Here is a 12,580-nt window from a genome sequence, read left to right as displayed (position 1 = left end):
TTGTACTTCTTCATGTACCTTTGTGAAATGATAATTTGACATAGTTAAAAAGCTTAAGGTGTATGTATCAATATCTAATAACACTCCAGGATGGCTGCCAAGTTGTATGCTCACACAATAGAAGAGTCATCTTAAAAAGTTATGGCCTTGCCACAGCCTGCAACACTCTACATACTTTTTACACTCCCATACCCTAATAAGATAGTCACATACATCTTGTCACTTTGCAGTGGAGAAAAAGTAAACACCAAGCTCCCTGTGAGACAGAGCTTAACATTTGACCTCTATATTTTTATGAACAGCAAATGTGACAAGATAAAAACAATGTTTAAGACCTGTTTATTGCTCATTCACTTTTGAACTCCAGCATGATTATTTTGGAGGTGTTTTATTGCCCCCAATTCCCCCTACTTCCAGTGCCCATGGCATCAGGCCGAAATTGAGGAAGAGGACTGTTTAAGTTATGCCATTAGTAAAGGGCATTGACTGAAATAAACAAGCTGATAGACACAGATTGATGAACTGGAGTGTCAGTGATAAGTAGAATCAGTCAAGCAGAATGATAGGAGGCAGGAACCCTTTACAAAGGAATACAGCAGTTTACTGCTGTGAGTAAGCATAGAGTAGATAACTGAACCACACATCTGCTCTCCTGAACTGCCTCATGAAAAAGAAAAAACAAGAGTTCCCTGAAAATGAGCACATGTGGAACAATACAAAGAGCCAGTCAGAGAGGTGCTAAGCAAGTTATGCTTCACGGGGGACATGCTGGAGAGCCTGAAACAAATAAAGCCAGCAAATGAAAGCAAGCTAATGTGAGTTCACAAATTAATTGATAAGCAATGGGCTGATTGCAGTCCTAGGGAAGCTTTCAGAACGCCCCCTATAATTCTCCCACAACCAGAAAGCTCTGCTATGTGGAAGGCTTTGTCTTAAAAACAAAGAGGTTTAGTTGCTCCTGAATCGTTTGCTGCTTTGGTTACAGCGCCGTGAGGAGTAGCTTGTGAAGTTCAACACAATCTTGGACAGAAATCTCACTACTAGGCCCCTACATGTATATACGTGTGTATATAATGTCATATTTAAGATTCTAACTCCACTAATTGAGTAAAAACAATAGAACAAATTAATAATTGTATATTTGTGTCATTTTACAGGCATCACTTACAGAATATCGAGGATAAAATATTGTGTGGACAGATGATCATGTCAAAAATATCAAGGGTCAACACATCGAGAAGGGAAGTGTAAATAGGTAAGTATATATTTACAATTCTTAATTTTAGCTCTACATACCTTGACGATTTATCATCAAGGTACATATGTGTTGTTACGTATAGTACAATTTTGTTTTCCCATAGAAACTTACCTTCACAATATTCTTTTCCTCGATATTCTTGACACGATTTGTTGTCCACACAATATTTTTGACTCCATTTTCGTCCATACACCTTTTAAAGTCTTTATCACTTTTTTTCATGCCATTTGTTACCTTGTTAACATCTTTTGATGGCTCGGCTTGTGCACTGGCTCTTAGAGCCAAGCTGGACATCTGGCTCGGTGCTCCCTAAAGCTGTCTGTTCCCCTCCCAGAAACCTAGTGTTCCCTACCGCCTTACCCCTGGACTTAAATCACTGTTTTGCCAATAACTACAAATAGAGATTAGAGGTATCAGGAAGCTCCTTGCTCTGCGTTACCTGGTTGATGCAGGTTTACTGAGAGAAAGGGAGATGGGGGGAAGTTTGGCCTTATAAAAGGTAGAGATTGCAGATCACAAGGCCCCCACCAAATGTAAATGTAAATGTGGGGTATTTGTAAAGCGCACTGTTACTCTAACCGAGTATCCTGGCGCTGCAGACCGCTGGGGAACCCGTCCTGGTTTTCCCTATGAGATGGTCCCTTTCTGGGTATCTCCAGGGTGAAACCAGGCATCCACGGCGTCTGTGGGGGGCCGTTGTAGAGATGAGGCAAGCTTAATGCCCAGAGTTACACAGTGTGTTCCCTGGTTAGAGTATTCACTGAGGCGAGAATTATCGAGTCCATTGACCCCTGGTCCATGACCCTGCCGCGTCAGGAATTGAACCCTGGTCCCGGGACGTTCTCTGCTTACAGGTCTGCCGCCTTTAACCAGCGAGCCACACCTCACCACTCACCAGGACTGACATTACTTTTTTGCTGACTCCGCTCTAGATTTACCACATTTTCAAGAGAAAAATACTGCCCATTTGCTTTTGTTTTAAGAGTCTGCAAAGACCGGGCTATAGGGAGACCACCTGACATGGAGGCAAATTCAAGTCCGGAATGTAAAAATTCAGGACTATGGGTAAAAATTCAGGTGAAAATTCAAGACAAAAGGTCCGTTTTAAGGGCACATCCTAGGAGAGGCCATGCCCCACTAATGTTCAGTGCATTTGCGTACTGTTTTTTTTATACTGCACTATTTATTAACTGTGCTTTGTCGCTGTGCTTTGTATGTGATGGGCTTTAGGTATGCTACATTCAGGTGGCGTGTTATGTCCTTGTTCAATAGTAAATTGATACACTTAAGCATGGTGTCAAGGGCATCAATTCTACCCAATCGTTCTTGGAGAGAAAACAACAACAAAACGTTATCTTTCTAAACATTTTAAAACCCATGGCAAACTGTTTGGGCAAATTTTAAGCAGCATTTAATTTGAGTTGGTTGTTGCCGGTGGGGCCTACCGGCCCTCATGTTTAGGGGCGAGCATTTATTTTTCACGTCACAGGTTCAACCAGAGCAAGGGAGATAAAAAGACAAAAGTTGGAAAGAAAGAGGAAGAGAAAGACAGAACACAGGGACAAAAGGAGAAAGAAGGGATTTAAAAAATACCTCCAAGAGAGAGATAAACAGGCAGAGAATGTCTGGGGGTGGATGGCTGAGGCATGTGGTGGACTTAAAACTACGCAGCTTGGGAATCAGCATCCCCAATGTTTGAAAGCCTGTCCACGGGCTTCTGAGCAAAACGTTGGGCTCTGGAACTTATTGTTTTACAAATTAATTACTGCATTAGGGTATCTGACTTTTTCACCTTCTGCTAGTTTAGAGAAGTTGAACAAAAACATCTGTCTCAACTCACCCTCCACTAGTGTGGGCGACATTCTCACACCTAATATCAGGATGTGAGGAATCCACAACTTGTCTGTAGTCTCACACAGTGTTTAATTTGTAAAAAGGGAAGTGCCAGGGCCCTTGTCAGGATGCCACTTGCACCACCCTTTGCCCATGCCAGCGCTTCGCTGCCAATGACTGTACAAACCCACCTACTAACCATCACACAGTTACAAGTGTGACAATTCAGACTAATCCAGGCCCCCAAAGCTATAAAAATGGCATAAGTGGCAGATATTTGTCATCTTCGTAAGGTACATTGAATTAATAAACAACAGTTTCTGTGCACATCTATAAATAGTACAAACAGAACCACCATGTGGCAAGACTGTCATAAGTGCCGCTGTTGGCAATTAAGTGCTGGTGCCGAGCACCAGAAACCACTGGTCCAAATTAAGCACTGGTCTCTCAGCCTCAAGAAGGTTAAACTGCTGTATTACAGTGTGCACCAGGGTCACTACATATCTCCTAACTGCGACCCTGGACTACCAGACAAAGGAAATTAAAGAGCAAAATGAAGTAAAGTTTAGATAAGAGTCTGCAGCAACTGATTTAAAGGGTTGTTTCTAAGAACCACACAAATAATGAAGATATGAAGAAGGTGAGACAATTCCTAAAATCAGATGGGCATGCTACGAGTATCGTGTAGTTTTACGTACCTGCAGAGTGGTCTCAACAGAGAGGCAAGAACAGAAGTGGCACTGTCAAGTGGTTGAACAAGCACCACCTTCTGACTGGCAAACTCTGATGGTGGAATAGTCCGGTGGTTGTGCTTGAGGGAGAGGGTCAGGGGCTGGACCACTTGGAACGTTGGGCTCAGAGGAACTGCCCACTCTATCAATGTCTTCTTACTCTGCAGTCTGCCAAGGCCAAACCAGTGGTATGGTTCATCCCTGTGTGCAGAAGAACATGTAGAATCTTTAAAATATGAGATGTAAATTACACAACAAACAAAATGTAAGAACATGATAAAGACTTTAAAATGTAGAAAGTATTCCTTTAACATAGGAATCCTGTTTGGTGCAGCAGGGAATAGTGACTTGTGTATTTTTAGTACTAGGAAGTACCTGCCTGTCTCAGAAAGCATTGCTAGTTCAAATGCTTTGTCAGTTTATAAGCTTTGTTTTGACATTACATTCTTCTTTCTTCAAATATGCACATCATTATTTGAAACCTGCATCGCACACAATATAAGATAGGCTGCCACAAAATGTGCAAATATATTTTTGGTTAAAGATAAAAAGCGCTTCCAAACTATAGATTTTAGAAATACGCAGACCTACTGCAAACATTTATTTAGAACTGCTCATTGTCCAACTGACCATTAAAAGCACCCAATTCATGGGGAGCTACAAAACCAGCAGCAAGATGATCCCACTCTAGTGCAGCTCTGCTGGCCTCATTATCCATCAACCGCTCCCTGGCATATATGGAGCTGCATCCGTAGGAAGGAACTCCCATGAACGCTTCTATCTGCTTTATTTACCCTGTGCGACAGTATTCAATATGCAGACATTGCCGCCCCTCTGTGTCGAATAAGTGCAGAATGGAAGAGTGTGGCGCATCCCTTGAAGGACAGGCTAGGGGCCGCTGCAACATCTCCTACACCCTTGTGAAAACAGATACGCGTGTTGAATCACGCTCCCTTAAATACGCTTAATACGGTATATAGCACAGCACAGGCATGGCACAGGTTGAGGGAAAGGAAGGGTTTGACTTTGTTACACTCGAAGACCTCTGAATACAAGGCAATTTCACAGCTCAACAAACGACGCATTCATAAATGGGTGGATCTGTATTGTTACAGATTTTTCAATGACATCAGAAAATTCAGAGAGGTAGCAGAGTGCACACCCTAGATATGCTCGTATACTATGGGCTGAAGGCCGTTCTTTAGCGTACACAAAATGCTTACCACAATGCTTGGATCTTTGCTGGCCAATGCCACACCCTGAAAGCTAGTTGTGTCGCTGTACATCTCTGTTCAACAGGAAGGCCCTGTATGTGTCACCAACTTCAAAAACAAATGGAGGTCTGGCAGCATTTCTTCTCCCAGACAGCAAGACTCTCATCGAGCAGCAAACTTCGTATGATTCATTTTTGCTATTTCTATAGTTTTTGTTATACTCTACTGAGTCTCAGTAAAATGAGGCTAGGCATGCATTCAAACTGTTTTCAATGTGGTGTGTCTGACGCAAAATATATTTATCTTGCATGCCAATATCCACATGTTCATGGTTACTGGGCTGAGCTTGCTGTGACTCTGTCAGAAATGGTGAAGGAGGTCCTCTGCTTGGAAGTCATGATGGCTTTGTTGTGCTGAGAGCACGAGGATAGCAACAGACAATTGGTGGCACTTGCACTATTACTGGCCAAAACAACAAGGGCCTTATTTATGAAGGCCTTGCGCCACCGGTGCGTGTCTTTTTCCCATTTTAAAAGTCACGTAAAAGTGGCGCAAGACCTTCATAAATAAGGGCCCAAGTCTCTAAACATTGGGGTAGAGGAATAGCACCGACCAAGACGTAATGGCTATTTGGCCTGGCTTACAGTGGGGAGTAACGGAAACTTATGTAGTGCTTCACCCGCCCGCCTCATGACCTAAGGATATTTGGAAGCAAACTCATTAAAAGAACCAGCTGCAGCTCTGGGGCCTGCAACTGAGCCTATAGCCGACAGCATGAACTGTGTTACACGGCCAAGCAGAGTGTAAGGTTAGACTGTTTGGTATTAGTGCCAAGTAGTGTGGGTTGGCTCGCCTTGGAATGGCAGTTTTCGCTGTTTAAATCTGCAGAAGTGGAATGTGTTCCTCAGGTATCAGGCAGAGGTTGATGGGTACAGGGTTGCTCTTCCAGTCAGCAAGCATTGGCAGCACAATCTAGCTGCTTAACGTGTTCTAGGTCTTGTTGTCCACTGTAGGAAGTGCCAGGGCTCAGTTGCCATTGATGCTATCAAAGTGAGCTGTAACTCTGTTCTCTGTATTCTTCAATAATAATTCAAACTAAAAAAAAACTTAGTCCACCAGGCCGAATTCACAAATCCAGTCCATGTCTGCAGGATTATGAATCAGCCTAATTTTTCCAAAGCACCGGTAACAGTACTTAGAAAATGGAGAGCCAGAAATTCTTCAATGATCTCACTTGATTTTTCCATTCTCTTACAAGTTAATAGTTGGCTTCGCTGGCTTGTATTGAAAGATATTTGGGACTGCTAGTTCTAACAATTTGTAAATTTATAAGATTTGTTTTAATCCTTATTCCTCTTTCTTCAAATGTGTAGTATTTTGAATTGTTATGCCTTGCACCTTGAATACCTCCTTAAGAATAAAGACCTAATTCCGAGTTTGGCGGTCCATCGAATAGCCAAACCTGCAGAGGCATGGCGGCTACCACCGCAGCGGTGGTCTGACCGCCGTGTTACAACTTTGCAGTTGGACCGTCATGGGTCCGCCGCAACCTCCGGGGATCCGTGAGCCCTCGGCGTTGGTGCTGCAGTCTGGGGTAGCAATATGCTGGTGGTGCTGCTGCCGCACCGCCAACCACATTATGACTTTCCTGACCTGCATACTTTTCATGGCAGTGATCCTACCATGAAATGGATGGCGGTCAGGAAAGTAAGGGGGTCCTACTAGGCCCCCTAGTGCCTCTGTGAATAGGGGTGCATGTAGGGGGCACATGGAGTGTCCCTCTGTGTGCATTTACCCTAGTTCCTGCATGGCATGGACTAGAAAGTCCATGCCGTGCAGGAACTTGCTTCGGCGCTCCCTCAGTTGAAAGGCTCACATATGAGCCTTTGAACTGCACCGCCGCAGGACTACTCCACCGCCCGCCCGACCACAAAATGGCTTGTAATCTGGCGGATGGGCTTGGAGTGGGGCGCTGGCGTGGCGATCTGCTCCAAGACCGCCAAACTCATAATCAGGTCCCAAGTCTTGAACTTTTAGAAGTTACTGAAGATAGAGTCAAGGAGGATTCTTCACAGAGAATATTTTGCGAAAAGTCAAAAGAATCTTCAAGGAAGATACCCCTAGTACCTCGCCTGTTCCCCCACCCCTGTATGATCCTAGGAGCCCCCATTGGTACAGCTTCAATTAGCTGCAGTGGATTTGAGAACCCTGAAAATGGAACCTCTCCACAGTCCATGAAACCCCCCCAAGTTCACCCCATAAAAGCCAAGGCCAAAAAAGGCAAGTACTCCCAGACATCAAACAAGGGTAGGAGAGTCCCAATTTTCAGGGCAGTTAGAAGCGCAGTTCGTACTGCACCGAGATTCAACCTCTCCCCTGCAGGACCAAAACAAAGAGCAGAGTTCAAGGGATAGTAATGACCAGTCACAAATATCGTCAGCAAAGTCGCCGTTGCTGCAGAAAAGGATTACACAGGAAGAGTAATTAGAGAATTAGTGTCTACCCCAGAGCGAAGGAAGGTAGAGGATACAGGGTGGAGTGACTATGGTCGTAGGACTGTAGGTGTGGGACATCAGCCAGCATTTCAAGAGAGAAAACAAAGCAGAAGACACTTTCCTCCCTAAGCAGAAGGAGAGCGTAATAGTCTCACCAGAGAGTTCGCAAGACTGGCTATCAGGTAGTGAGAATAGGAGACACAAGCAAACACAAGCAAAATCAGGAGAGAGAGGTAGGAAAACCCCCGAGTAGTTTTGGGAAACTAACAGACAGAATGGACCATACACCAGAGTGTGGAGAGCATGGGGGAACTGCTTCAAATCCCAGAAACAAGTTGCCCCACCCATGATATCCAAGAGAGGCCCCTTATTAAAAAGGACTACACAAGGGGTGCATGGAGACTGGCAAATTTGGAAGCATTTGAAAAACAAACTACAGGTATCACTCTAGCATCAAGGGACATACAGAGCTGTGGAATTTTAGTTTGCGATCTGAACATCATCTGCGCCAGCTTGTCACCTATGTACTACGTGCACGGCAGCCATTTTAGATATCATGGTCTCCCTGTCCACGATCGATCGCCAGCACGCCCCTCTGACCCAGCAAGCATCCTCCGCGCACCCTGGCTCCCCCTCCCTCCCCTCATGAACATAACCCTTCTGCATGACCCTGTCCTTGGGAGTCACGCCAGCGCCTGACCAACACCTCCTCTCCTCCGATGAATGCCCCTCTGTTGATCAACCTTCCCTCCGCACTGGATTGTCCACGAGGCATGAATACCACTCCTTTGATGACCCCTCACCCCGTGTCCAGCTGTCCACACAGGTCCGAGGCCATCGCCTAAGCCGGGAGATATCATTTACTGCCCCTTATTGTATGAGGTCGCTCTCCTTCAAAGGACCCTCTATTGATCCAGGCCTCCCCACCCCCTGTGATATGATCAGGCGCACACATCCTAAGACTCGGCAGAACACTCAGCTGCGTGATGACCCCCCTCCTCTTATCAGCAGGTTGAGGACCTCTATTGTGAAGGTATATGGGGGTGGGATTGACACGAGGATTGCGGGGATGTCTTTTTCCGGGCTTCACAATGTTCTGATTATAATAAAGAAAGGTCACATGCCATAAACCAGTGTATAAGAGGCCAGGCCTCCGAGAGGCTGTTAGAGCACCTCGAGACGATACCTTGTTGTCTGATCTGATGTGTTCTGCTCCGTCGGAATAAAACTTCTGTTTCCTGCCTTCTGGTCTCCGGCGCCTGCCTCATTGCTTGGTAAATTTGAATGGTACAAGGGCGGTTAGCGCCGGGCAAATCTTGAGAAAGGTCCTAGCCCTACCTTTTTCCACAATTGGCGTCCCAAAGCGTGGGGCCCATCAGCGACACGTGGATCCAGTGGGAGAGGTCCCGATGACAGAGTGAACGACTGCAACGATCGGGAAGAGCTCGTGTCCGATAGACCCTCGTCTGACAGCCGATCATCCGACCTTCACTAGTTCTGAACAGACCTCTCTCGAGTGATCTACGGTCCTGACTGGGAACCATCAGGAGTGCCACGGGCATCACGAAGGAGAGAGGACGATCAGGCGCTGGATCCAGAGGACAGGAAACCGTCCATGCGGTCCGGGTAAGGTCGTGTAAACACGACGAATTGAGGAAAATTGTTTTGTTTGGATAATACTAGTATTACGCTTTGTTGAAACCTCTGGAGATTCACTGTCTGCAAACGGGGAAAAACAAACAGGCTCTCTCTTTGCAAACAGTGAAGGATAGGTAACGCAGACTTTTGTCCCCGTTGTAATCCGTCGTGCCTATCTTCCTCCCCCACTGTTTCCCGAACTGTCGTTCATGGATTATTGTCTGGAGATTCTTTGTCTGCAAACAGGGAAGAACAAGGTCTCTCTTTGCAGGTAGAGAAAGAGTGGGTAACGATAACTTTTCGTGCCCACTTATTCTCCCCACTGAATTGTTTGATTGGCCGATTATTCGGTATTGGTTCGTTTGAGGTATTCACCGCCGGCAAACAACGGAGAATAGAAATATTCTGTCTAGTCTTTGCCCGCCGTGATAAGATAGGTAGTGCAGACTTTTGTCCCCGTTGTAATCCGTCATGCCTATCTTCTCCCCACTGGTTGGTAGCCTGTTTAGCCCGGACCGCTTATTAGAGATGAACCATCCAGCTCCACTGGAGGGCACCCCTAATAAGGACATGTTCACTAAGTATGGACTAGTCGCTATAGCTTACACTAAACTATGGCATAAATATACGAAAAAGAACCCTGAAAGTCAGTGGCCACTGATAGGTTCCTTTAATGAAAATAAAATAAAAACATTAGAAATAGCGCTCCAGAAGAATAAGACCACGCCCACTATGCTCGACAGTATCGGCATGTGGTGCAAAGAAACTGAACAACGAAAGAAAAGAGAAGAAGCAAAAATAGGGAAAGAATTACGAAAGGCAGCCCACCTAGCCGCAAAGCAACTGGAAGAGGAAATAAAAGAAAGAAAGGAAGCTACGCAAACCCAAGAATTAGGGTCGACAGGCCAATGTCCTGTTAGAACCCCCTCTGCGCTCTACCCTGAATTGCCCTCCAAACAACGGGCGAACGATGAGTTACTGCTAGGTCCCCCAATCATCTGCATGCCCCCTCCATATGCTCCCAGCCAACAACGCTTGCAAACCCCGAATACGAGTGAAAGTGACCCTAGCGCTAGTGCACCGGCCCTCACGGCCTCCGCACCAGCCACTTTAACAACTTCGTCAGACGATCCCGAGGCTAGCAAACAATCACCAGCCAGACTAAATAGGTTGAGCAAAGATGAGCGGGATGGGATCGACAAAATAGCAAAGACATTAGTAGAACGAAGGGAGAGCGAAGATTATACAATGAGCGTATATAATTCACATGCCGACAGCCACAGACGGCATTTCATCTTGCGATTCAGCTACTACACCCTGAACGCGTATGAAGATAGGTATCAAAGTAAGGGTCCCGCTAAACTAACAACACTGTATAGGAAAATTGATGTTGGGGATGGGACTGAACGTGAGGCGACGGAGCTCTTCATGCAGATGCTTGAGGTCTTCCGCCACCTCACGGAACAAAAACCAGAAGCCAAGGCTACAGTCCCTGAAACGACCTCGGTAGAAGTAGCCAATACTATGATGCCTATCAGAGAAGCGGCCCCTTACTGGATCCCGCCACGGGGCCAGGGAACAAGCGATGATATTAATAATGAAAATGCAAAAGGGAGGGTTGTGTACAATTGGGTTTACCAACCATGGGACCGACAAGATATCCTAACCTTTAAGCAAACCCTGCCCGATTTAAGAAAGAACCCGACAGCATTTTATACTGAATTAGGCACAGCCTTGGGTTCGACAATAATGACTTTAGCAGATATTGACTTGTTCTTTGGGTTATGCCTGCCAGCTGATGTGTGGAAGCAAATCCGGAAGGCTGACCACACGGATCTGTTTGGACATACCTGGGACCAACTCGGTAAACTAGATGGACAGCGAGAGCCTGGAAGGAAACCAGTAAAAGACATATTGGAACTTCCAGACAAAATAGTTCAGAAATTAAAGACACTGATCCCAGAAAGAAAGGTAGACTGGTCGATAGTCACGGCCTGTCGACAGAAACCGCAGGAAGATGTGTCAGAATACTTCTCCCGGTTCGAGACAGTGTTCTCCGACTACAGTGGCCAAGACATGACCACCGCAACCGGACAGCACCTGTTTGTACAAAATTACGTAAAGGGCCTAACACAAGAGGTCTCCCAAAGCTGCAGACGAGTGAGAGTAGTTGGGGGGCCTCCAAACCTGCAGCTATCCTTCAGATGGCTCAGTATTACGAGCACCAAAAGAATGAGAATGATAGGGCGTCCGAGAAAAAGAAAGATTTAAAAGAAAGGGTAATGATAGCCCAGATACAAGGTATAACGGTAGGACGGGAACATCAAAGGGGGAACTACCAACCAGCCGCCCCCAGAGATCTACCTCCTAAAGATCACACTCCCACACCCCACACTGGACGTAGAGACATTAGCAACGACCAATGCGCCTTCTGCAAAGGGTTCGGCCATTGGAAATACCAGTGTCCGGTTATGCTAGAGATGAATAGAAATAGGGACTCCAGGGATGTGGCAAGTGGTCCAAGAAATGGGGTACAAGGACGAGGGCACGCCAACGGCACCAACAATGACAGATCAGGGAGACTGAACACATTTGACCGTCCCCGGCAGAACCAATATCAGCTGTCCGAAGGTGAACATGCCCCCGACTTTGCATAGGACTGCCAGGGGCAAGGGAGGGATCCAGTCGAGCTCTGTGTTGACCAGCAAGGTCCTTATGTCACCGCTAAGGTCCTGGGTACAGAGTCTCCATTCTTGGTAGACACTGGGGCGACACGTAGTGTGTTATCAAAACGACTGATTCCAAGGGCACCCTTGTCTGGCTCACACATAACGTCGATAGGTTTCGATGGAACGCCCTCCACTAACCCCCTGTCCGTACCTATTTCCTTTGATCTAGAAAACAACACCACTGACGCGACATTTCTACTTTCCTCCAACTCCCCTGACGCCATTATGGGCATTGACTTACTGAAACATTTTCGAGCTACCATTAGGTGTTCCCCAGACGGAATACGAGTCATCCTGTACGACAACCCAGACCTGTCCAGATCCCGTCCCCCACGACACATGTGCTCCATAACTGACGCTGACATGTCCTTGCTTGACACCCTGCCTTCGTACCTGTGGGCCAAAAACGACTCTGATGTGGGGCGAATGATGATTGATCCTATCCACATAACTGTACGACAGGACGCTATGCTCCCGAAACTCCCGCAATATCGGATATCCCCAGAGGGTGAGAAGGCACTGGTAGCGATCATTCAGTCTCTGGTAGATGCAGGAGTGGTTGAAGAGGTGGTTAGCAACGTCTGCAACAGCCCAATCCTACCTATTGTTAAGAAGCAAGGTGAAGGAGATGAGAAAGCGTACCGCTTCATCATCGACTTACGAGAGATTAACAAAGTGGTTG

At 46.2% G+C, this 12,580-nt stretch overlaps 1 long non-coding RNA gene across 1 annotated transcript in view; it reads right to left on the bottom strand.

Annotated features, from left to right (window-relative positions):
* The window catches only part of LOC147729089 (uncharacterized), a 66,995-nt gene that overhangs the window by 32,361 nt on the left and 22,054 nt on the right, over nucleotides 1–12,580 (bottom strand). The window contains exon 2 of the long non-coding RNA XR_015309203.1: nucleotides 3,790–4,023. This is a non-coding gene — a long non-coding RNA (uncharacterized LOC147729089). The remainder of the gene's footprint in view (nucleotides 1–3,789; nucleotides 4,024–12,580) is intronic.

This window comes from Lissotriton vulgaris, chromosome 2_2 (genome assembly GCF_964263255.1).
Source record: "Lissotriton vulgaris chromosome 2_2, aLisVul1.2, whole genome shotgun sequence".
NCBI classification, from domain to species: domain Eukaryota; kingdom Metazoa; phylum Chordata; class Amphibia; order Caudata; family Salamandridae; genus Lissotriton; species Lissotriton vulgaris.
This window is presented reverse-complemented; position numbering and strand designations above follow the sequence as displayed.